The sequence below is a fragment of the Lepus europaeus genome, chromosome 15, assembly GCF_033115175.1.
Source record: "Lepus europaeus isolate LE1 chromosome 15, mLepTim1.pri, whole genome shotgun sequence".
Taxonomy (NCBI): Eukaryota; Metazoa; Chordata; class Mammalia; order Lagomorpha; family Leporidae; genus Lepus; species Lepus europaeus.
The window spans coordinates 61869511-61893124 of NC_084841.1; the positions used below are offsets into that span (position 1 = coordinate 61869511).

The 23614-nt window shown below is 36.3% G+C and overlaps 1 pseudogene; it reads left to right on the forward strand.

Moving 5' to 3' along the window:
- Positions 1-3765: 3765 nt before the first annotated feature.
- LOC133774307 (olfactory receptor 2Y1-like) lies at positions 3766-9626 on the forward strand (annotated as a pseudogene).
- The last annotated feature ends 13988 nt before the right edge of the window (positions 9627-23614 follow it).

Consider the following 23614-nt stretch of genomic DNA (forward strand, 5'->3'; position numbering starts at 1 on the left):
CTGCTTTGCTTGTTCACATGGGTTTGAAGCATGGTACTGGATAGCTGTGTAACTGGAAAACTTACTAACCCTCTGTGTTTCAGTGCCCTGTGCTGTAGGATAGCAGTGATAAATGTTACTACCATTAAAAGTTATTGCAAGAATGACTTGATTTAATATGATCAAAATTCTTAGAACAGTACCTGGAACAAGTTATGCCAATGTATTATTTTTCTTTTACAGACCAGTTAATTTAAGAAGACTTTTCCTATCCACTTGGAAAGAAACATTCTCTTTCCTGAATGTACTAGAATTTTGTGGTTTTGCATTAGCTGAATGTAAAGTAAGACCCAGAAAATAATAGTATTTTACACTATTTCTAATATTTCACTTGATGGTTTGAAACTCTCTGAGCAAAAGGAAATATGGGGCTGGCACTGTGGTGTAGCAGGTAAATCTGCTGCCTGCAGTGTCGGCATCTGATATGGGTGCTGGTTCAAGTCCCAGTGCTCCACTTCCAATCCAGCTCTCTGCTATGGCCTGGGAAAGCAGTAGAAGATGGCCCAAGTCCTTGGGCCCCTACACCCTCTTGGGAAGACTCGGAAGAAGCTCCTGATTCCTGGCTTCAAATTGACGCAGCTCCAGCTGTCTCACCCAACTGGGGAGTGAACCAGAGGCTAGAAGACTCTCTACCTCTCTGCCTCCCCTCTCTCTCTGTAACTTTTTCAAAGAAATAAGTCTTTTAGAAAAGGAAATATGATTGAGATTAACACATTGAAGGCAATTATTTCAGGTAATGCCTGTCTCTTGTTAAATAGTGAACTTCCCTGGAGTAAGAAGTCATATGTTCTTCATTTCTTTTAGGCAAAGAAATAGTACCAAATAAGTGTCTACACTACAGTAACACCACATCGCAATGATTTTGCTACATGTATATAATATTAAATGTTGATTTTTATTATTTTTCATGATGTACAGAACAATATTCTTACTCATTAAATATATTTAAATGCACTTAGGTTATGTCCTTTCTTTTAAATTTTATCAACAAAAACAGAGTAAAAGACATGGGAAATAGTAATACATTAAGATTTTACGTGAGAGAAATATAAAGCATCAAACTTGCCATGTAAGAAATTAATGTTTCAGTGGTATCAATGATACAAATAATTGCAAATATTTAATATAGGATTACATAAAGAGTCAAGAGGAGAAGGGCAGACTTCAAGTGACACATGGAATTTGGTTTGAAGAGATAGAAGAATTTAGGTGAAATTTAGGCAAGCATGATGGACTGAGCCTGCAGACCCATGAATCAGATGAGAAAGAGGACACTAAATAGGTGAATTCAGTTTGGGCAGAATATGGAGAATACAAAGAACTGAGGTCTTGAGGGCAGATTTTGGAATGCCAATCAGTTGATTTTAATTGCCACATTGGGGCCCACAGGTCTCCACGGCCTCACCTGGTAAACATCTCTCCCTTCACTAAGGGTGCCTTGTCAGTGTCCCCAGGGTAAAGTTGGTGAGCTCAGTCTTAAGGTCAGAGATGGTTTGATAATGTACCAGTATGTAGGAGTTGCAATGTGAAGGAGGCTTCCACTTCCTAGGTTAGTCTGTTCTGCTGAGGGCGGGAACCATATGTAACCCTGCGTTCTCCAGGACAGCTCTAATCCAAGCCCTCCATCCTAAGATGAAGTCAGAACCCAGGAGTTAAATGTCTATTTTCCAGATTTCTCTACATGCCTGGAGTCTCCAACAGATCTCAAATTGCCTTTGAAACCAGTAGAATTGAAGAAGGTAATTGCAGTATTTTTTAAATTTGAACTGTGCATGATAAATTAATGGGTGGGTTATTCTGCCCTCAATGTTAGTAAAGAAAATTAAAAATGTTCCACTATGTAATTAGTAATGGATTCCACTGCACTGCACTCATGATTTAAGCGCACAGAAAAAGCTAAATCCATGCAAGTAAAGGTGTTATCATCAGAAGTGTTTTATTCTTTTTCCTCAACCCACACATCAATCTACCAACTCAAATGCAAATAGCATGTCAAAAAAAAAAACACACTCATACACATATCTTCCTCTTCAACTGACCAAACCTAGAGAAATCAATTTATTTATATGAAGTATGAGGATTTAAATGAATTTGAAGTTGTTTGCAAAGCTCAAATCCTATTAAGTCAGGCTTAATATCCCAAGTAAAGGGTAAACATCACAGCCAGGAGTGAAGGAATAAGGGCATGGTAGAGTTGTCAAAGATACAACAATAAAGACTTTTTGAAGTGGACAACATGAGAGAATCTAGCTTATTTGGACATACTGTTTTTGTGCCATGAGTCAGGGTTAAAATAAGCAATTTGTTAATTTATCTTTCAGGTGTGAACTACTTTGACTTGACAAAAACTATAATTCTCTTGTCATACATTGTAATAATATTGTGGAAAGAAATAAGCTATTGTGTGATTTCTAATGTAAACAGGGATGGAATCAGACTCTGGCAATGAGTGATTCTATGTAAATAATTCTGTAATTGGAGAAGGAAGGGAAGGATATATTATTGCTTGGTAACGTTTTACAGAAAGTTTAAGTCTCTATAAGCTAGTAGGAGAGATACGCAAGCTGACATATTAGCATGGAGACATTTTAAACTTAGAAAGACATGACCATGGGCCAATTCTGTTCTGGAGAACCAATACCAAAGGAGAGGAAGGAAGTGAGGGAGGAAATGAAGTATTATTCTATACATAAAATTATATCTATGAACCATATTAAATTGGTTCTGTTTACATTAATATTGCAATTATTTCAAAAAATGAATTAGCCCTAAGTATATACATTTTTATGACTGAATAAAATTTCAGAAAGATAACTCAAAAATCTTATAATGAGTCAAAATATCTCATTAATAATGCATTATACTTATTGTCTTACATGAAATTCTGACACTCAAGCAATCTTTTTTTGCAATTTATAGTTTTATGTTTTTACTCATATATTACTATTCCCTTTGTTATAAGTAATAAAATTATATTAAGAAAAATGATACATTAGTTGGATTGTGAATACTTGATAGCATTTTGTTGCTTGCTTGAATCTTGAATTTCTTTCAGAATTTACTAACCTGATATTAGTCATGGAGGTTATAAAGAATTGCACACTTCCAGAATTGAGTGTATAGGACACAGTGATAATAAATGAAGGATAGTAGCAAGTAAATAGTTGACATAAGAGATCAAGGAATAAAAAGGGTATAAAAGTGGAGGTTGGAAACTTAAAGAAATAAAGGAGCAAAACAATATAGATGAAGTGTCGGCACTGTACCGCAGTAGGCTAAGCCTTTGCCTACAACACCAGCATCCTATATGGGCACCGGTTTGTACCTCAGCTGTCCCTCTTCCAATCCAGCTCTCTGCTATGCCAGGAAAGCAGTGGAAGCTGGCTCGAACACTTGGGCCACTACAGCTGTTCTAACCATTGTGGCTGCTTAGGGAGTGAACCAGCAGGTAAAGACCCTTCTTTCTATGTCTCCCTGTCTCTATCTGTAACGCTGTCTCTCAAATAATAGCGTTTTTAAAAAAAGGCATAAGGGTTTTATTAAAAACAAAATCTTCTTGGTAGGAGATTCTGGGCAGCAGCATCATACATCTGATTATACAAGAAACTGTGAAGAAATGACATTTACGTTTCTCTCTAAACTTGGGAGGCCAAAAATCATAACACAAGATGTAGTATTATGACTTTTATTGAGTCTGAGCTTGCATTTGTTAACATTTGGCAGACAATGGGCTCTATTAACTTGTATTGAGTTTTTGGTCAGTACATCACCAAGACATTTTTCCCTCTACTTTTTAAAACTAGTACTCAAGTTTGCAACTGTTTTCCAAATCCATTATACAGTTATCCAATTGAGTATTTGAAAGTAAGTTCAACATTCCCTGCTTAATGTTGTGTTATTCTCTTATCTACTATAGTGGCTCTTTAATTGTTTAAGGTTTCTTGTATCATCATATTAAAATATTTGCATAGTTATTATACCATCTACCATATTCATTATATTTCTAAGTTTTCATTCAACTGTAAATATGTATATAGCAGTATAAACATCATCAATAAATATTTAGAGAAGGAATTTATAACGACTACATGCCACTAATTTAGAAATTTTGCAAATGCGTTGATCTCTTTATGTTATACATGAAATAAATGATTTTGTAACATTTACAGGCACTACAACCAGGGCCACTTCTCAAAATGAATTCCTTGATTAATTAATTAAATAATGTTTATTTAAAACCTCTTATTGCCCCATCACTGCATGGTGTGATGAGGTTACAGTGGTAAGCAAATTGCATGGAACTTAAAGAATAGTGATGGATAGAGACAGATAAATGTTTAATGTATATATGTCGTATTATTTTTTAGATTTAATTTATTTATTTGACAGGTAGCGTTACAGACAGGGGGAGAGACAGAGAGAAAGGTCTTCCATATGCTGGTTCACTCCCCCAAATGGCCACAATGGCCAGAGCTGGGCCAATCCAAAGCCAGGAGCCAAGAGCTTCCTCTGGGTCTCCCATACGGATGCAGAGTCCCAAACGCTTGGGCCATTTTCTGCTGCTTTCCCAGGCTATAGCAGAGAGCTAGATGGAAGCGGAGCAACTGGGACTCGAACCGGTGCCTATATGGGATGGCAGCACTGCAGACAGTGGCTGTACTGGCTATGCCATAGTGCTGGCCCCAATATGTCATGTTATTTTTATTTTATAGAAATTGTCGGATTATTTAATCCCAAATGAAGCCCTATGAAATCTGTCATTTATTCCATCTTATATTTAAATACACTGAGACCCACAGAGTGAAGATTTCAAAACCAGTGGGACAGCTAGTCAATTGATCTGCACATTCATAATATGAACTATAAGGCTGTTTTACTCTGTAATGATGGTCATTTAAAAGAAAAAAACCTTTGATGTATTGATCAAGCTATATGTGAATAGTTTGTTATTGTTAATTTGAATTTTTTTACCAAAATCACAAACTGGGGGATAGAAATCCCTATACTGGAATGGTTGATTCAACATTGATGCATTGATTATGTTGTTTCATTATGTTGTTTCATTTCAGTAGACTTAACAATAAGAGGAATGAGTTAATTTGAAAAAAAAATTGTTATATATTGAGTTTATGGTAGGCTTACAGTTTCTTATATTTCAGTCATCTTTTATTTATCACACTATTTTCAAATAATGAAAAATTAGGTATAATAATTGAACATATTTAAGGGATACATTGTGACATTTCAATACATGCATTCAATGTATGCTGATCCATTCAAGAAAACTAACATTTCTCTATTGTTTCCTTATGATTGAAACCTTGGAAAGCCTCTCCTATATTTGCTCAAAAAAATACACAATAGTTTATTGTGAACTATAGGCACCAATTTTGCTGGCTCCCATTAGGAACTATCTAACTATGGTTTGGTGTCTTTTAACCAACCTCCCTCTATCTACTCCTCCAACTCCTCCCAGCCTGTATGAATTTCTATTCTTTCTTGGGTTGCCATTTCTGAGCTTCCATATATGAGAAGAATACACGATATACATTTTCCTGAGTCTGACTTATTTCACTTAGGATAATATTTTCAAGTTTCACTTACTTTGTTGCAAATTACAGGATTTTATTTTTAAGGCTGAATAATATTTTCATTGTGTATATGTAGCACATTTTGTTTATTTATTCATCAATCAGTAGAAATATTGGTTGATTCCATATCTTGTATTTTGTAAATAGTGTTACACTAACAGGGCAGATTGGATGCTTTCATTTCTTTTTTTTTAAATTTTTTTTTGACAGGCAGAGTTAGACAGTGAGAGAGAGATAGAGAGAAAGGTCTTCCTTTTTCTGTTGGTTCACCCCCCAAGTGGCCACTACGGGCAGCGCGGTGTGACCAGTGCGCTGCGCCGATCTGAAGCCAGGAGCCAGGTGCTTCCTCCTGGTCTCCCATGTGGGTACAGGGCCCAAGCACTTGGGCCATCCTCCACTGCACTCCCAGGCCACAGCAGAGAGCTGGACTGGAAGAGGAGAAACCAGGACAGAATCCGGCGCCCCGACCGGGACTAGAACCTGGGGTGCTGGCGCCACAGGCAGAGAATTAGCCTAGTGAGCCATCGTGCCGGCCCTCATTTCTTTTTGATACACACTAATAGTGGGATTGCTGGATCACATGTCAGTTCAATTTAGAGTTTTTTTCAGCAGTCTGAATACAGTTTTCTACAGTGACTGTACTAATTTATATTCCCACAGATAATGTACAAATATTTCATTTTCTCTGCATTTTATCCAAAATTTGTTACTTTTTTTGGCAATAGCTATTCTAACAAGAAAGAGATGATATCTCATTGTAGTTTTGATTTCGATGTCTCTAATGACAACTGATATTGCGTATTTTTACCAAATGTGTTGGACATTTGTATGTCTTTCTTGAAAAATCTATTCAGTCTTTGTTCATTTCTTAACTAGATTTCTTGCTTTCCTTTTGTTGAGGCTTTTTTGTTCATTTTATATTCTGAATAGGAATCTTTTGTCAGATAAATAAATCTCAAAGAACTTTTACTCTGCTGATTGTTGGCTTTGCTTAGTAGAAATCTTGTACTTTGATATAATCCCATTCATCTAATTTTGCTTTTGTTGCCTATGATTTTGGGGTCTAAATGAAAAATCTTTGCCTACATCAATGTCTTGAAGTGTTACCCTATATTTTCTTCATAAAATTTCATAGATTCTGGTCTTCACATTAGGACTTTCATTCATCTCATATTGACATTTATATATGGTGAGAGGTTAGGATCTAATTTCATTCCTTATAAATATATTCCATTTTTTTGTTTTATTTTTTTGACAGGCAGAGGTAGACAGTGAGAGAGAGAGACAGAGAGAGAGTTATAGACAGTGAGAGTAGACAGTGAGAGAGAGACAGATAGAAAGGTCTTCCCTTCATTGGTTCACTCCCCTAATGGCCTCTATGGCTGGCGCTGTGCCAATACGATTCCATTTTGCCAGCACCATGTATTGAATTGGCCGTTCTTTCTCCAGTGTATATCAATTTATTAACTTCTTTAATATTTTCAAATGTGTTAGGATATTATTAATAGTAATTTATTGAGTTTCCTTTTTACAAACTACTTTATCATTTGACTCTCTGACATATTTTGTTATAATAATGATAATAATGTTTAGATTTTCTTTTTTATTTTTATTTTTTGACAGGCAGAGTGGATAGTGAGAGAGAGAGACAGAGAGAAAGGTCTTCCTTTTTGCCGTTGGTTCACCCTCCAATGGCCGCTGCAGCTGGCGCATTGTGCTGATCCGAAGCCAGGAGCCAGGTGCTTCTCCTGGTCTCCCATGCGGGTGCAGGGCCCAAGGACTTGAGCCATCCTCCACTGCACTCCCGGGCCATAGCAGAGAGCTGGCCTGGAAGAGGGGCAACCGGGATAGAATCCAGTGCCCCAACCGGGACTAGAACCCGGTGTGCCGGTGCCGCAAGGTGGAGGATTAGCCTGTTAAGCCACGGCGCTGGCCAATAATGTTTAGATTTTCATCACAAGTAACATCAGTCTCACAGGAGAACAATGTTTTTGCCTATCCTTATTCCATAGTGATCAAAATACAGTAACAGTTAATCTGTTGTTTCTTAAAAGAAACACATTTCTAAAGATTTAGAGAGTGTTAAACATTTAACATTCTTCTCAATACATTTTTGGTCATGAATAGGACTTCCTGGATTGATGCACTGACCACTTCCATTGATCAAACAGAAGCAGAGTACTCAGAGGTCAAATATGAGATCTCATCCTATAAACCTATTCAATAATTGGCTGAAATAGCTGCTTAAGAAACCAAGGAGGGCTGGTCTGTGGCATAGCAGGTAAGGCCCCGCCTGCAGTGCTGGTTTCCATATGGGCACACCAGTTTGAGTCCTGGCCAATCCAGCTATCTGCTATTGCATGAGAAAGCAGTAGAAGATGGCCCAAATTCTCGGGCCCCTGCACCCATGTGGGAGACCTAGAAGAAGCTCTGGATCCTGGCACAGTTCCAGCTATGGCAGCCATCTGGGGAGTGAACCAGCAGATGGAAGACCTCTCTCTCTCCCTCCTTCCCTCTCTCTCTCTCTCCCTCCCTACCTCCCTCTTTCTCTCTCTCTTTACCCCTTTCTCTCTCTGCATCTGCCTTTCTGTAATTCTGCCTTTCCAGTAAATAAATAAATCTTTAAGGGGGAGAGAGAGAGAGACTAAGGAAAGATAAAACAGGAAAACTTAGACTAACAAAGGCACACATTTGCCCTCCAGGTTTTTAAAAATAGCTTCCACAGTAATTAATTTTGCCATAATATAAATGCTTTGAGGGTGCCGGTATACCAACTCTTCTTTTGAATAAGGAAATATCTGGCTCAAAGTGCAGCCTGACTAAAGTCATGAAGCAAATCAACAACAAGACTATTGTTCAAAGATGACATCAGTCCTAATCCAGTGATTTCCAGTAAAGAACAAAGGAGTAGGAATTTAAGACTGAATCAAACAGAAAAGAGTGGTAAGAGTTAGTAAAATGTCTGATATAGGAAGAACTAGAGAATGCTCTGAAAAAGAGGTTTGAAACTTTGTTCTTTATGAGATATACTTAATTGTCTTCTTTTTACAGGTAAAGAGCTATGGAAAATGCCAGCACCAGTTTCAGAAAAGGTTTTATTTTGGTGGGTTTCTCAGATTGGCCTCAACTGGAACTTTTTCTTTTTGTCTTTATTTTGATTTTCTATTCCCTTACTCTCTTGGGCAACATCACCATTGTTGCTCTATACCAATTGGACCTTTTCTGCACACACCCATGTACTTCTTCCTCTGCCACCTCTCATTCCTGGACCTCTGCTACACAACCACTACTGTGCCCCAGCTTCTGATCAACCTTCATGGACATGACCGGACCATCACCTATGGAGGGTGTGTGGCCCAGCTCTTCATCTTCCTCACCTTGGCTTCCACTGAGTGTGTCCTCCTTGTGGCGATGGCCTTTGACCGCTATGCTGCTGTCTGTCGTCCCCTATACTACACAAACATTATGCATCCTTTTCTCTGCCAGACAATGGCTGCATCCTCCTGGGCAGTGGGCTGCATAAACTCTCTGATTCAGACAGGTCTCATGATGGCCATGCCTCTCTGCAGCCATCAACTGAACCACTTCTTCTGTGAGATGCCTGCATTCCTCAAGTTGGCTTGTCAAGACATAGAAGGAACAGAGGCCAAGATGTTTGTGGTTTGAATCATAATCCTGGTCATTCCTGCAATATTAATTCTGGCCTCCTATGTTCGTATTGCTCAAGCAGTGCTGAGGGTCAAGTCAATGGCTGGGCGCAGAAAAGCATTTGGGACTTGTGGATCCCACCTCTTGGTAGTTTCCCTTTTTTATGGTTCAGGAATCTACACATACCTCCAACCCATGCACCGTTATTCTGAGAGCAAGGGAAAATTTGTTGCCCTCTTTTACACTATAATTGCCCCCATTCTCAATCCTTTGATTTATACTCTAAGGAACAAGGATGTAAATGGGGCTCTATGGAAGGTTCTAAAGAAAGGTAGAGACTCATGGTAGGAAAGGCCAGTAAAAATTCTGTAGGTGTTTTGGTATCCTAAAACCCTTCTTAGTCCCAGGAGTGTTGTTGATGAGTAGAAAGCATTCTTCAGCAGTCCTCATGATTTTATTGTTTTTCTTTTTGGGGGTTGGAAATAGTGATCTCTGAACACTCTGTCTAGTTCAATGTCTATGACCATTGTGCAGCAGAGAGTATTGTATTGTGTAACAAATTTCAGAAGGAATAGAGTAAGAAGAAGGTGGATTATTGCCGCATATGCACAACAGATATACATTCTAGGCACATCTGAAATTAATGAAAGACTTAATTTAAAATAACCAATTCTTTTTCCAAAGTCAATGATTTCCAGCCTGGTGCTATATCTCAGTCTACGCCCAATGGCAAATGATCTAAATTCTCCATTTCTGTTCTAATTCCCATGATCTTGTCATGCCTTCTTAAATTCAGATCATTTTGTAAGGTCTCTTTCAGTGTTCCTTCTATTATGCTTAGAGCAAATAAGAAACATAAGTGCAAAGAGCACATGGAGTGTCAGTGATGAATAACATTTACCCATTTGAAGAAAAGGAGAAGTTATCACTGTGGCATTAAGTTAAAGACACATCAAAATCCCACTAAGTGAATGAACAATCATACTGCTTGGTATCATGGGTAACATATTTTCAATGCAAGTGAGAGAATAAGAAAGCTGGAAGTATTCAAATAATGATCAGAGTGAAATAGATACAGATAAGAAGAAAGAATTATAGGGAGTAAGGAAAATGACAGATATAGAAAAAGGTGATAAGAGTTTCAAGAGCCTCTAAGTACAAGCGCCAAAGCAATGGAAACCTAAAATACCACCACCATCATTCCATCCCATTTACTTTATGTTTTCATGTCATTGTACAGTTAATCTTATCAATAACCTTTCACATTTCCAGAAAACATTATATTTAATTACTCATGTTATAGTCCAACAAAAAACTAATATTTATTTTTACTTTGGAAAGCTTCTTGCATAATTTATCATTCACAGTTATATTAACATTCTGAAAATTTGTATTGTTATATTCCATATTTATTCATGATGAAAATGATATACAAAAGGTTACATTACTAATCAAGTTTACACAGCAAATGTGTGGTTAAACTTTGTTCTGAGTTTCTGTATTCCTAAATCTAATCTTTACTACCAAACAATGACAATTGTTTTTCTCTTAGAGTGAGTTTTTAACAAATGGAAGATTCCACTTGGAAAGGATGGTAGTTGCAGAAGGCTTTATAGTGAGTTTAATGTTCTTTCCAATTTTGCTTTGTTTGATTCTGACCAGAGTTCTAGATCTTCTTGAGTAGCATGTTCTTTAATCAGAAGACATACATTCTTCCTTGCACAAGGCTAATAAATCCTATTATAACACTTCCCATACATATACTGAAGCCTTGCTACAATTAAAGCACTATGCCATTCCAGATGTTAGTCATATTTATTTCTTTAAATATGAAATGTAGGTATTATCCCACTCCCTCCCATTATATTTAATAATTAAGAACCTCAATATTAGATATTTTGTTATTGTCCCCAATTACCCAAGAATTAAATGGAAATAATGATTTGATTTTTCCACATCTTATTCCAAATCCTAGCATCATAAGCAATGAAAAGGATTATATATTTCATATATTTTATGTGAAGTCACTAACATAATGTGCATAGAATAATGATTTAGGGGCCAGTGCCGTGGCTCACTTCGTTAATCCTCCGCATCCCATACGGGCACCGGGTTCTAGTCCTGGTTGCCCCTCTTCCAGTCCAACCCCCTTGTTGTGGCCTGGGAGGGCAGTGACAATGGCCCAAGTGTTTGGGCCTCTGCACCCGCATGGGAGACCAGGAAGAAGCACCTGGCTCCTGGCTTCAGAATGGCACAGCACTGACCATAGTGGCCATTTAGGGGGTGAACTAATGAAAGGAAGATCTTTCTCTCTGTCTCTCTCACTGTCTATAACTCTACCTGTTAATTAATTTTTAAAAAAGAATAATGATTTGAATTTTCCACATCTTATTCCAAATCTTAGTATCATAGGCAATACAAAGCATTGTATTTTTCATATATTTTAGGTGAAGTCACTAACATAATATGAATGGAAGAAATATTTTTTCTCCTTTGTCCTTATGTATCATGGTCAAAACAATTAATGGATATGCATTAACCTAATGGATAAATGAGAATTATTTGAATAAAAACATACTTTATTTTATAAAAAATTTTATTTAATAAATATAAATTTCAAAAGAACAGCTTTTGGATTATAGCAGTTCTTCCCCTCATACCTGCCATCCCATCCCCAAACCATCTCACATCTTACTCCCTCTCCCATCCCATTTTTCATTAAGATTATAGCTCTGCTGACTGATATTTGAAACTTGATGTCATTTGTCCTTTAGCTGCTAAGCTACTTATGTGAACTTTTGAGCTAGAAGTAATGGTGAATGAGCTACAAGAACAATCAAGTACCTTGGAATAAACTTAACCAAGGACGTTAAAGATCTCTACGATGAAAACTACAAAACCTTAAAGAAATAGAAGAGGATACCAAAAAATGGAGAAATCTTCCATGCTCATGGATTGGAAGAATCAATACCATCAAAATGTCTATTCTCCCAAAAGCAATTTATACATTCAATGCAATACCAATCAAGATACCGAAGACATTCTTCTCAGATCTGGAAAAAATGATGCTGAAATTCATATGGAGACACAGAAGACCACGAATAGCCAAAGCAATCTTGTACAACAAAAACAAAGCCGGAGGCATCACAATACCAGATTTCAGGACATACTACAGGGCAGTTGTTATCAAAACAGCATGGTACTGGTACAGAAACAGATGGATAGACCAATGGAACAGAATAGAAACACCAGAAATCAATCCAAACATCTACAGCCAACTTATATTTGATCAAAGATCCAAAACCAATCCCTGGAATAAGGACAATAGGAAATTCAATAAATGGTGCTGGGAAAATTGGATTTCCACGTGCAGAAGCATGAAGCAAGACCCCTACCTTTCACCTTACACAAAAATCCACTCAACATGGATTAAAGACTTAAATCTATGACCTGAAACCATGAAATTATTAGAGAGCATTGGAGAAACCCTGCAAGATATAGGTACAGGAAAAGACTTTTTGGAAAAGACTCCAGGAGCACAGGCAGTCAAAACCAAAATTAACATTTGGGATTGCATCAAATTGAGAAGTTTCTGTACTTCAAAAGAAACAGTCAGGAAAGTGAACAATAGTATTAAATGGAGATAAATGGACAAAGAAGTACATGAAAAAATGCTTACCATCACTTATCCCCAAGGAAATGTAAATTAAAACCACCAAGAGATACCATCTCACTCCAGTTAGAGTGATTATAATAAAAGACAAAAATAACCAATTTTAGCAAGGATTCAAGAAAAACGATATTCTTATATACCACTGTTAGCAATGGGAATTACTACATCCATTTGGAAAATCTGTATATATGTGTTCCAAAGAACTAAAAATATAACTAGTGTGAAATCCAGCAGTACCACTTTTGGGAATACAAAAAGAAAAAAACATCATCATACCAAAGAGACCCTGGCATTGTCATGTTTATTTAAGCCCTATAGTCAAGATTTGGAACCAATTAAAGTGATCATTGATAGGTGAAGGATAAAGAAAATGTTATACACACAATGGAATATTATTCATCCCTAAACATGAATGAAATCCTACACATTTATGAAAACAGGGATGAACTTGGAGAACATTATGTTAAGTGAAATAAGCCAGAGAAAGATAATGTCACATTTGCTCACTCATGTTTAAGCCAAAAAATTGATCTCAGGTCTGGACAGGAGCCAGGGAAGGGAAACTAAAGATAAGTTACATAACAGGTATCAAAACACCATTATGTAGGAGAAATAAATTTTTATGTTCTGTTGTACAGTTGGGTTCAAAATTTATTATACATTTCATGAAGAACTTCCATGTTCTTAACACAATGAAATAAATAAATGCTTAAGGAGGGGAACATGCAAATTAACCTGACTAGTCATTTTACATTTTATACATATGTCAAACCTCAAAACTGTAGTGGGGCTGGCATTATGCCTCACTGAGTTAAGGTGTTGCTTGTGATGCCTGTGTCCCATATGAGTGCTGATTTGAGTTAACCCTACTCTACTTTGGATCCAGCTCCCCACTAATGATCCTGGGAAAGTAGCAGGAGATGGCCACAGTCTTGGTCCCCTGCCATCTTCATGGGGACCTCACTAGACTTCTAGGCTCTTAGCTTCAGCCTAATCCAGCCCAGGTTTTTGTGGTCATTTCTGGAGTGAACCAGTGGATGGAAAATTCTCTCTCTCTCTCTCTCTCTCTCTCTCTCTCTGTCTGCATCCTCCTCTCTCTTTCTCTGTCTCTCCATCTTTTTCTGTAGTTCTCCCTTTTAAATAAATAAAAAAAATCTTTAAAAATCTATTTGTTTCTCACAAATATACATATTTTGTGTCAACTAAGAATTGAAAAAATCATTGGGTAATTTAAAATGAAATGATATCTATTTCTATCTGTTGTTATTCTTTCTGCTACAATAATAAATGCCTTTATTTTTATTAATATTTTCTGCTCTGAAAGAACAGAATTGTAATCATTTTTACAGGACATATCTCTTTGGAGCATATAGTTTTCTTACTTACTCAGACTTCTAAGTCATACAAAACTGGAAATGAAGAAACCTTTCACATGCTAATTCCACTTTGAAGAGATGGTAGTTTCAGATATTTTTCTGCATTGTTCTTTACTGCTTGTCCTGCAGTAGTCAAACATCATTGATAATGTCCTAACTGTGAGAATATGATGAGAACTTTGGGAAGAATGAAGAAGGAGCAATTAATTCTGTTGATTCGGGCCCCATAGCATTCTTTCAGTCATCTTCCATGTCTCTGAACCCTCTGTGGCATATTTATCCTAGTCACTACTCAAGGAAAACCATAAGTTACCTCAGTAAATGTGTATATCAAACTCTGCAGAAAATGAAACTTCTACTTTATACTCCTAAGTTTCTATAAAGTTATTGTAAGACCCCTGCTAAAAGTAAATATTGAAATAATATAGTAAAGGATTAACAAGTTTAGCTGCTGGCAGTAGACATCCCTTAAAATAACTGTGTCTCCACCTGCCTGCAGAATAACCTTGGGAAACTGCCTTGTGAAACTGCTCTGTGTAACTGTCTCACGCGATAACGCTTGCAGGAGTCCGGAAAAGAGTTGCAATAAGGTTCTGTGACCATTGTATAAACTTACCCCTTCCTTCGCTAATATCGCAACAAGAGTTTGCCCTTCAAAATAGCTAATCACCAAACGCCCCGCATACATATGTTAATCGGGTGGCTATTGTCTTTAAAAACTGCCTGTAACCCCTGCTCTCTCGACCACCTGTAGTGCTGGGGAGCCCATTTGCGCAAACGCCTAATAAAAATCCTCTTGCTCTTACATCTACTGGGCTGGAGTTTTGGGTCTTTGGGCGACCACCTGAGCACGTTGGATTCCCAGATTTGGGGTCCTTCAGTTATAAAGCATATTTCCAGACTCCTAGATCTTGATCCTCTATCTTTCCAACTCCAATATTAATAAGCCTGTGTGGTTTCTTGCCTAATATTCAGAGAAGAATTCTGAATACCAGAATAAATGAATGAGTCAGCATGGTAAGTTCTTAAGTTTTTTTCTTAAAGATATTTATTTATTTATTTGATAGGTAGAGTCACAGACAATGAGAGGGAGAGACAGAGGGAAAAATCTTCCTTTTGTTGGTTCACTCCTCAGATGGACGCAATGGCCGGAGCTGTGCCAATTCGAAGCCAGGATCCAGATGCTTCTTCTGGGCCTCCCGTGCGGTGCAGGGTCCCAAGCACTTGGGCCATCTTCCACTGATTTCTCAGGCCATAGCAGAGAGCTGGATTGGAAGAGGGGCAGCCGGGACTAGAACCGGTACCCATATGGGATGCCAGCACTGCAGGTGGAGGATTAACCTATTATGCCATGAAGCCAGCCCCAGTTTTTAAACTTTTTATTCAGTGCAAGAAGTGCATAGGAGAGTGAGGGCCCTACCTGAAAAAGAGAAATCTGGGTTCATACTGAGCACCAGGAGTCAGCCACGTGGAGGAGCATGCAGACCAGAAAGCATGGGACAGATGCCTTAAGGCCACACTCCCTGAAAGCGCAGGACAACAAGGGTCTGAAATGGCAAAAGGCCAAAAAAGAAAGGGCTGGGCCCACCATGTTCCAGGCCCTTAATCTACTTCCAAAGGGGAGTGGTTAATTAACCTGATTGGCCAGTGGGCACACAGGTGTGGTCAGGTAGGGGCATGAGTTCACATACGGGGTGTAGTGAAGGGGTGATCTTCTAGCTCACAAACCTGATAAATTTTATCCTATATGCCTGCCTACAACAGCTAGACAAATAAATAATATTTCTCAAAAACATAGTAAAGTCTTCTGACTCTGTTCCCCCATTACACTTGCTTGATTTACTTTTTAATGTAACAAAATAATAGATAATAAATGTTTAAATCATGTTTAATGTATAAATTATGCAATTAATTATTACAAAAACACATCCAAAGCTGACTTTATAAATTCTGCATTTATTCTGGTAGTTTTAAGTAAGTGGTGGATAAGTAAAAGATATAAATGTGAGAAAATATTCCCATTAAACTAAATAGCAAGGCAACAAAATAGTATTATTTAAATTTAGTGCTGAACTATACAAATTAGCCAAGAATTATTATGAGAAATAAAAATAGGCTGATAAAAATAACAATTTACAGATAATACTTAAAATATTCAACAGAAAAATTTAGAAACAAAATATTAAAAATTGCAAAATCAATTAATGTAATTAATAATACTTAAAGAAAAAATAGAAAAACTTAAAGATGCAAAGTTATAAAGCAAAGGTGACCTGAATGTGGTACATCAAAAACAATTACAAAACAGAAAAATTAGTGGAAATAATTGCATAACTCGGAAATCTAACTAAAGTCATACATCGAGTTGAGAATAATTTATTTAGTTAAAGTACCTGCTGAGGCTTGATAAGAACACTGAGAATCTGGGGATGTTATCTTGGAGATGTTATCATCCCTTTGTTCATTACTTCAATTGGCTTGTGGTCCTACTAATGTGGGGAGTCTTTAAGGATCTATTCCAATGACAGTGGGACTGACTTAGTTTTGAGAAATGCATGGAAAAACATGCTTAGGGGGTGTTACCACAAAACGTTGATGATTTCATGGCAAACAATCAAGGAAAGGCAACAGCACACTTTGAACTTGTAACACTAATTAGGGTGAGTAACAGTCTAATAGATTGGATAGAAATATAGTAAGGATATCCATGCTATGAGGTAACCAGAATAGATCACAGTAAGATGCCACATTTTCCTGGGGATCTAGAAACCCTTGCATATGCACATGTTCAAAAGAGACAAATGCTGATCCTATGTACTTGTCTCTGAACAGGAGGACTAATCCTGGATGTAAAAGCCAGGGAAGACTTGTAAACTGCCAGAACTGTCAGTGGTTTCCCCAATAGATCCATTGGTGATGGATGGAGAATTTATTGGATCAAGATTCTTAATACAATCTCTGTCCAATCACTGACTACTAAGCTACTTATGACTTACAGATAACCCTTAGGAAGCCAAGTTAAAATACAAAATAATAATTTTAAAAATGAATAAGGAAATTAACTACCAGACACTGTTAGAGAAACATATTTCACTATTATTTTGAGGGAAGTCACTAAAATATTAAAAGAAGCAACAAAATAAGCTCCTAAAATGTCAGGATCCAAAGTTATTACAATATATTAACATGTCAAGATTTCAACAAAAAATTTCCAAGATGAGGCCATCATTTTTAGGCAGCCAGTTAAGCTACCGCTTTCAATGCCCACCTCATATCAGTGTGCTGGTTCTAATGCTAGTTCTTCTGCTTCCAATCTGGTTCCCTACTAATGCACCTGACAAAGCAGCAGAACCCTGGAAACCATATGGGAGACCCAGATGAAGTTCCTGGCTCCTGGATTCAGTGTGATCCAGCCGTTGCCACTGTGATCATTTGAGGATTGAACCAACAAATGGAAGATTGTTCTCTGTCTTTTCCTCTATGTCACTCTCCCTTTAAAATAAATAAAATGTTAAAAAAGTAAGACATTTTTAGAAGTTATGAGATATACAGAGAAACAAAAGCAGTAAATAGAATTGTCAGTGACAATATACATATATATATAGAGAGAGAGATTTCTCAGTGACTATATATTATATATATATATATGTTGTCTAAAGCTAAAATAATCCATTTTTCAAGAATTAAAGAAAAGCATGATGACAAGGAATCATCAAATACAGATCACATATAATTCAATGAGATGGAAATTATTAAAGAAACAAATAGAAATTTTATAATTGACCTTGAAAAGACTACATTTTAATGGTAACTAAAATCAGTTATAAAGGAAATAGAAAGGCTGACAGAATGTTATGATTGATTTATGCTGTGCAGATCTGTTGAAATGTTACATTATACTTCATAAAATGTACAGGTATTATATGCCAACCTAAAGTTTTCAAAATTAAATAAAATTGTTTAATGAAAGAAAGGAAAATGGAATAAAAATTAATTTAGAAGTTATTTGATGCAAACAATATGTGGTACTAAAGTTTTCAAAATTAAATAAAATTGTTTAATGAAAAAAAGGAAAATGGAATAAAAATTAATTTAGAAGTTATTTGATGCAAACAATATGTGGTACTTTCTAAAAAAATACAGTAAAAACTAATGTAAAATTTAAAAGAACTGAAATGAAAAATTTAGTTGCAACATTCTATTGCAGATATAAACTGTCCAAAGAGAGACCAATGAGTTTCAATACAGATCAATGGGGATTATCTAGTGGATAAACAGAAAAAAGAATGAAGAACAATTGGTTCACCATCCAAGATATGCAGGCCCCTACAAGCATGCCACAATATGTTTAACAGCAGTTGACAGAAGAGGAGACAGAGAAACAGGCAAAAAAATTATTTTAATAAGTAAGTACCAAAAGTTCCCCAATGTAGATTAAAAATGATTAATTTGCAAATCCAAATGTACTAATAGATTCAAGTAGGAATAATAGAATGTCAACACCTTGATACACCAGAGATTGTTGAAAGCCTAAGAAATATAAAATATTGAGAAATATGAAAATCACTTTCTGTTTTGTGTATATCAGCAATAATTTTATATATCATCTGAAACAAAAGATTTCAGAAAGCTGTGATATGACATAGTCAAAGAAAGAAATATCCTCCAGCCAAGAATTTTGTATTCAACAAAACTGTCCTTCAAAATTGGAGCAAGAAAAAGACATTTCTAGACAAAGACAGGTAGGATTTTCTACTAGCAGACCTACATGAAAAGAAATATGAACTACAGATTAAAAAGAACACCATATGACCACTCAAATTGACATGAAGAAACAAATAACACCAATAAATACAGTTTTGATGTAGGATAAAATTGATTAGATTTGTGAGCTGGAAGATCATGTCTTCTCATGCCACCTTGTGTGATTTCATGTCCCTACCTGACCACACCTGTATGCCCACCTGCCAATCAGGCTAATTAACCACTCCCCTTTGAAAATGGATTAAAAGCCTGAAATATGGTGGGCCCAGTCCTTTTGTCCTTTTTCACCACTATGGACCCTTGTTGCCCCGTGCCTTTGAGGTGCGTGGCTGATGGGCCGGCTGTGCTCTCTGCCTTTGCTTCATTGCCCATGATAAGCTGCTTATAGCTGCTCAAAACCAAAAGCTTCCTGCACATGGCTTTTGGCCTGCTTTCTGCTTGGTATGGATTTCAACTTAATATCCGGACTTTTATCTTTCCCTTAGATTAGATTAACAATCACACTCGTATGCATTTCTCTCACTGAATAAAAGGCATAAAACTTATCATGTTGCCTGGTTTATTTGTGCCAGTATTCAGATTTCTTTGACTGTGGCAAGAGCCCACATGGCTTATTAACATAAATATATTAATAAGCAAATCAGTAACATATTCATAAATAAATAAAAAGATAAATATATTTTTCATTTTTATTCTCTTAATTGATTTCAGGGAAATTTCATAAAATATTAAAATTTCATTGGTATGCTTAAATGGGAATGTAATTTATATTATCACAAATGGTGAGGGAAACCATGGAACTAGACTGAAGATAAGTTTCTATAATTTAATATGATGTAAATTTGAAGCAGGTATTGATAAATTATGATATTAAAACCCAGTTCTGTTTTTAATTTTTGAGGAACCTCCCTATGATATTCCATATGTTATGAGAATCTTCCATAATTTCTGTACTATCAACAGTGAGCAGATATTCCTCATTTCTGCATCTTCATCAACACCTATCTTTCGACAGTTTGTTGTAGCCATTCTAATAAGTGTGAGGTTGTGGTATTTGATTTGTGTTTCCCTGACAATTAGTGATGCTGAGCATCTTTTTATATAGCTGAGGGTTATATGTATCAGATGTCATGGAAGAAATGTCTATCCAGATATTATCATTTTTAGATTATTAGTGTTTTTTCTGTTATTAATTCATTTCAGTTTCTATTAACTCCTCTTCATATATAAGTTTACAGGTATTTCTCTCATTCTTTTTGATTTTTCAATTATATTATTTCCTTTTCTTATCCAGAATCTTTCACCAATTGTTGAGAGAGAGAGAGAGAAAGAGAGAGAGAGAGAGAGAGAGAGAGAGAGGAGAGAGAATGTTTCCAGCCACCAGCCAGAGCGGGTCAAGAATTAGGAGCCTGCACAAAACGCAGTGCAGATCTTCTACATGGGTGTCAGGGAACCAAATGGTTGGGCCATCACTTTCTGATTTGAATGGTGCATAAGTAAAAACCTGAAATCATTAGCTCATTAGCTGAGCTGGGACATGAGACCAGGCACTCAATATGAGATGCATATTTACATATATGTATATATATATATATATATTATGTATACACACTCATTTCTTTGTTTTTGCAAGTGTTGCATTTGCTTCAGTGTCAAATCAAATATTTGTTTCAGAGACCAATGTGAAGGTACTACTCCTCCATTTTCTTCTAGTTTTGATTCAAACATGGCAGTAAGTCTTTAATCCACTTTGAGTATATTTTTATATAGTATGAGGTAAAGATCCAATTTTAATATTTTTGCACATGGATATTCACTTTTATAGGCTGTATTTAATAGTTGTCATTTCCTCATTGTGCATACAGTCATTTACTGCATAATAATTATTTTATCACCAACAGTCTGCATACATGACAGTATTGCATGAAATTATGTTGCCTAGTGACATAAATATTTTAGTTCATGTAAGTACACTCTATGTGTTTGCTTAACCAAAGCATAACCCAAAAAGACATTTCTCAGAATGTTTTTCACTGTTAATTGATACATGATTATACTGAGTTCCATTTTTGAAAATAAATTATATATGAGCAATTTTTTAAGTTCCCGTATTCTGTTTTGTTGTTTTATGTATCATTCACTTTTGATTCTATTCTATTGTAAAATCAGGAAGTGTTATACTTTTAGCTTTGTTTTTCTTGCTTAAAATTCCTCAGGATATACTAGATTTTTTGGAGCTTCACATAAATGTTATGATTGCTTTTTGTACTTATGTGGAAAATTCTATTGGGATTTTGAGATGGATTGCATTGAGCCTATAGATCACATCGGGCAATAAGGACATTTTAACAACATTAATTCTTTCAATCCAAAAACATACAATATTTTCCCTTTGTTTTTATATTCTAAAATCTCTTTAACTACATTGGTTAAGTTTATACTTCAATGTTTTATCCTTTTTGACTTTGTTAAAGTTGAGCTTTGTCTCTGGATTTCTTTTCAGGATATATTATTGTTAATCTACAGTTTGAAATTTCCTATGCTGATTTTGTATCCTGCAAATTTCTTGAATTCATTTACTGGTTCTGACAAATCTTTGATGGGGCCTTTAGAGTTTCTGTACGTAAGAGAATGTTATAAAAAAAGGGATGTTATCTGAAAACAGAAACAATTTCACCTCCTTTTTCCAACTTAGATGACTTTTCCTTCTGTCTTCTGCCCTCTTTGCTGTTACTAGGTCTTAGATCATACATGGGAAGAGTGGAATCCTTGTCCCTGATCTATTCCAGTGAATTTTAACTACAAGCTATGTTAGTAAAAACAGATTTTTACATAAAAAGTATATAGTAGGGTGCAGGAATTTTTTTGAACAAACAGTGAAAAGCTTTTCCTGGTAACACTGAAACATCTCTAATCATTTGTTGTTTTTTCCTTACTAAGGGATTGCTTCAATTTTTCTATTAAATGTCAATTCTGCACAGCAATCTCCACACTAATTTTCATCTTGTTGCCATAGATAAGCCCTAACTTTAAGTATCTCCCCTTTCCCACTCGCTGTCCCCTTCCATTCACATCAAGATTCATTTTCAATTCTATTTATATACAGAAAATCAGTTTAGTATATATAAAGATTTCAACAGTTTGCCCTCACATAGCAACACAAAGTAAAAAAATATTGTTGGAGTACTAGTTATAGCATTAAATAACAGTGTATAGCACATTAATGACAGAGATCCTGCATGATATTTTATTTAAATTGATTCATTTTCTTTTTTTTTTTTTTTGACAGGCAGAGTGGACAGTGAGAGAGAGACAGAGAGAAAGGTCTTCCTTTGCCGTTGGTTCACCCTCCAATGGCAGCCACGGTAGCGTGCTGCGGCCGGCGCACCGCGCTGACCCGATGGCAGGAGCCAGGTGCTTCTCCTGGTCTCCCATGGGGTGCAGGGCCCAAGCACTTGGGCCATCCTCCACTGCACTCCCTGGCCACAGCAGAGAGCTGGCCTGGAAGAGGGGCAACCGGGACAGGATCGGTGCCCCGACCGGGACTAGAACCCGGTGTGCCGGCGCCACAAGGCGGAGGATTAGCCTGTTGAGCCACGGCGCCATTTTCTATGTAATTTCCAATTTAACACCAAGGGTTTTTTTTTTTTTTTCATTTTCAAGTATCTTTATATACAGGAGATCGATTCAGTATATACTAAGTAAAGATTTCATCAGCTTGCACCCACACATAAACACAAAGTGTAAAAATACTGTTTCAGAGTAGGATTCTGAGTTACCAAAGGGAAATTTGCTGAGGTATACTACCAATGTTAAAGGGAGTTTTTAGAAAATCTGATGCTCAGGTGTCAGTTAATCACAAATTTGTGAATACCATTTCCCTGAAATTTATAGTTTGAGTATTTTCCAATATATTTCTAGTGAAAAATCTACTTGTAATATTACATTAAATAAATATGTAATGTCCTGTGCCATAAAATAATTTAGTTAATATTTTTGTTCTTTGGCTTTGAAAATATGTGGTAAGCCATTAAAAGACATTTTATTAAACAACTAAGTATTTTGTTATTAAATACATATGATCTGTAAATTCTTTGTGTAGAAATTTTGAAGTATTCAGTTTAAATGCATTATTGGTCTATACTTAATATAAAATATGTTTTTTATAAAAAAAAATACTGTTTCAGTACTAGCTATATCATTACCTCACATTGGAAAACCCATTAAGGACAGATCCCACATGGGACGTAAGTACACAGTGACTCTTGATGTTGATTTAACAATTTAACACTCTTGTTTATGGCGTCAGTAATCTCTCTAGGCTCTAGTCATGAGTTGCTGAGGCTATGGAAGCCTTTAGGGTTCGCCGACTTCAATCTTATTCCGACAGGGTCATAGTCAAAGTGGAAGTTCTCTCCTCCCTTCAGAGAAAAGTACCTCCTACCTTGATGGCCCCGTTCTTTCCACACTCACTGAGATCCTTCATTAGGTCTTCTTCTTCTTTTTTTTTTCCAGAGTGTCTT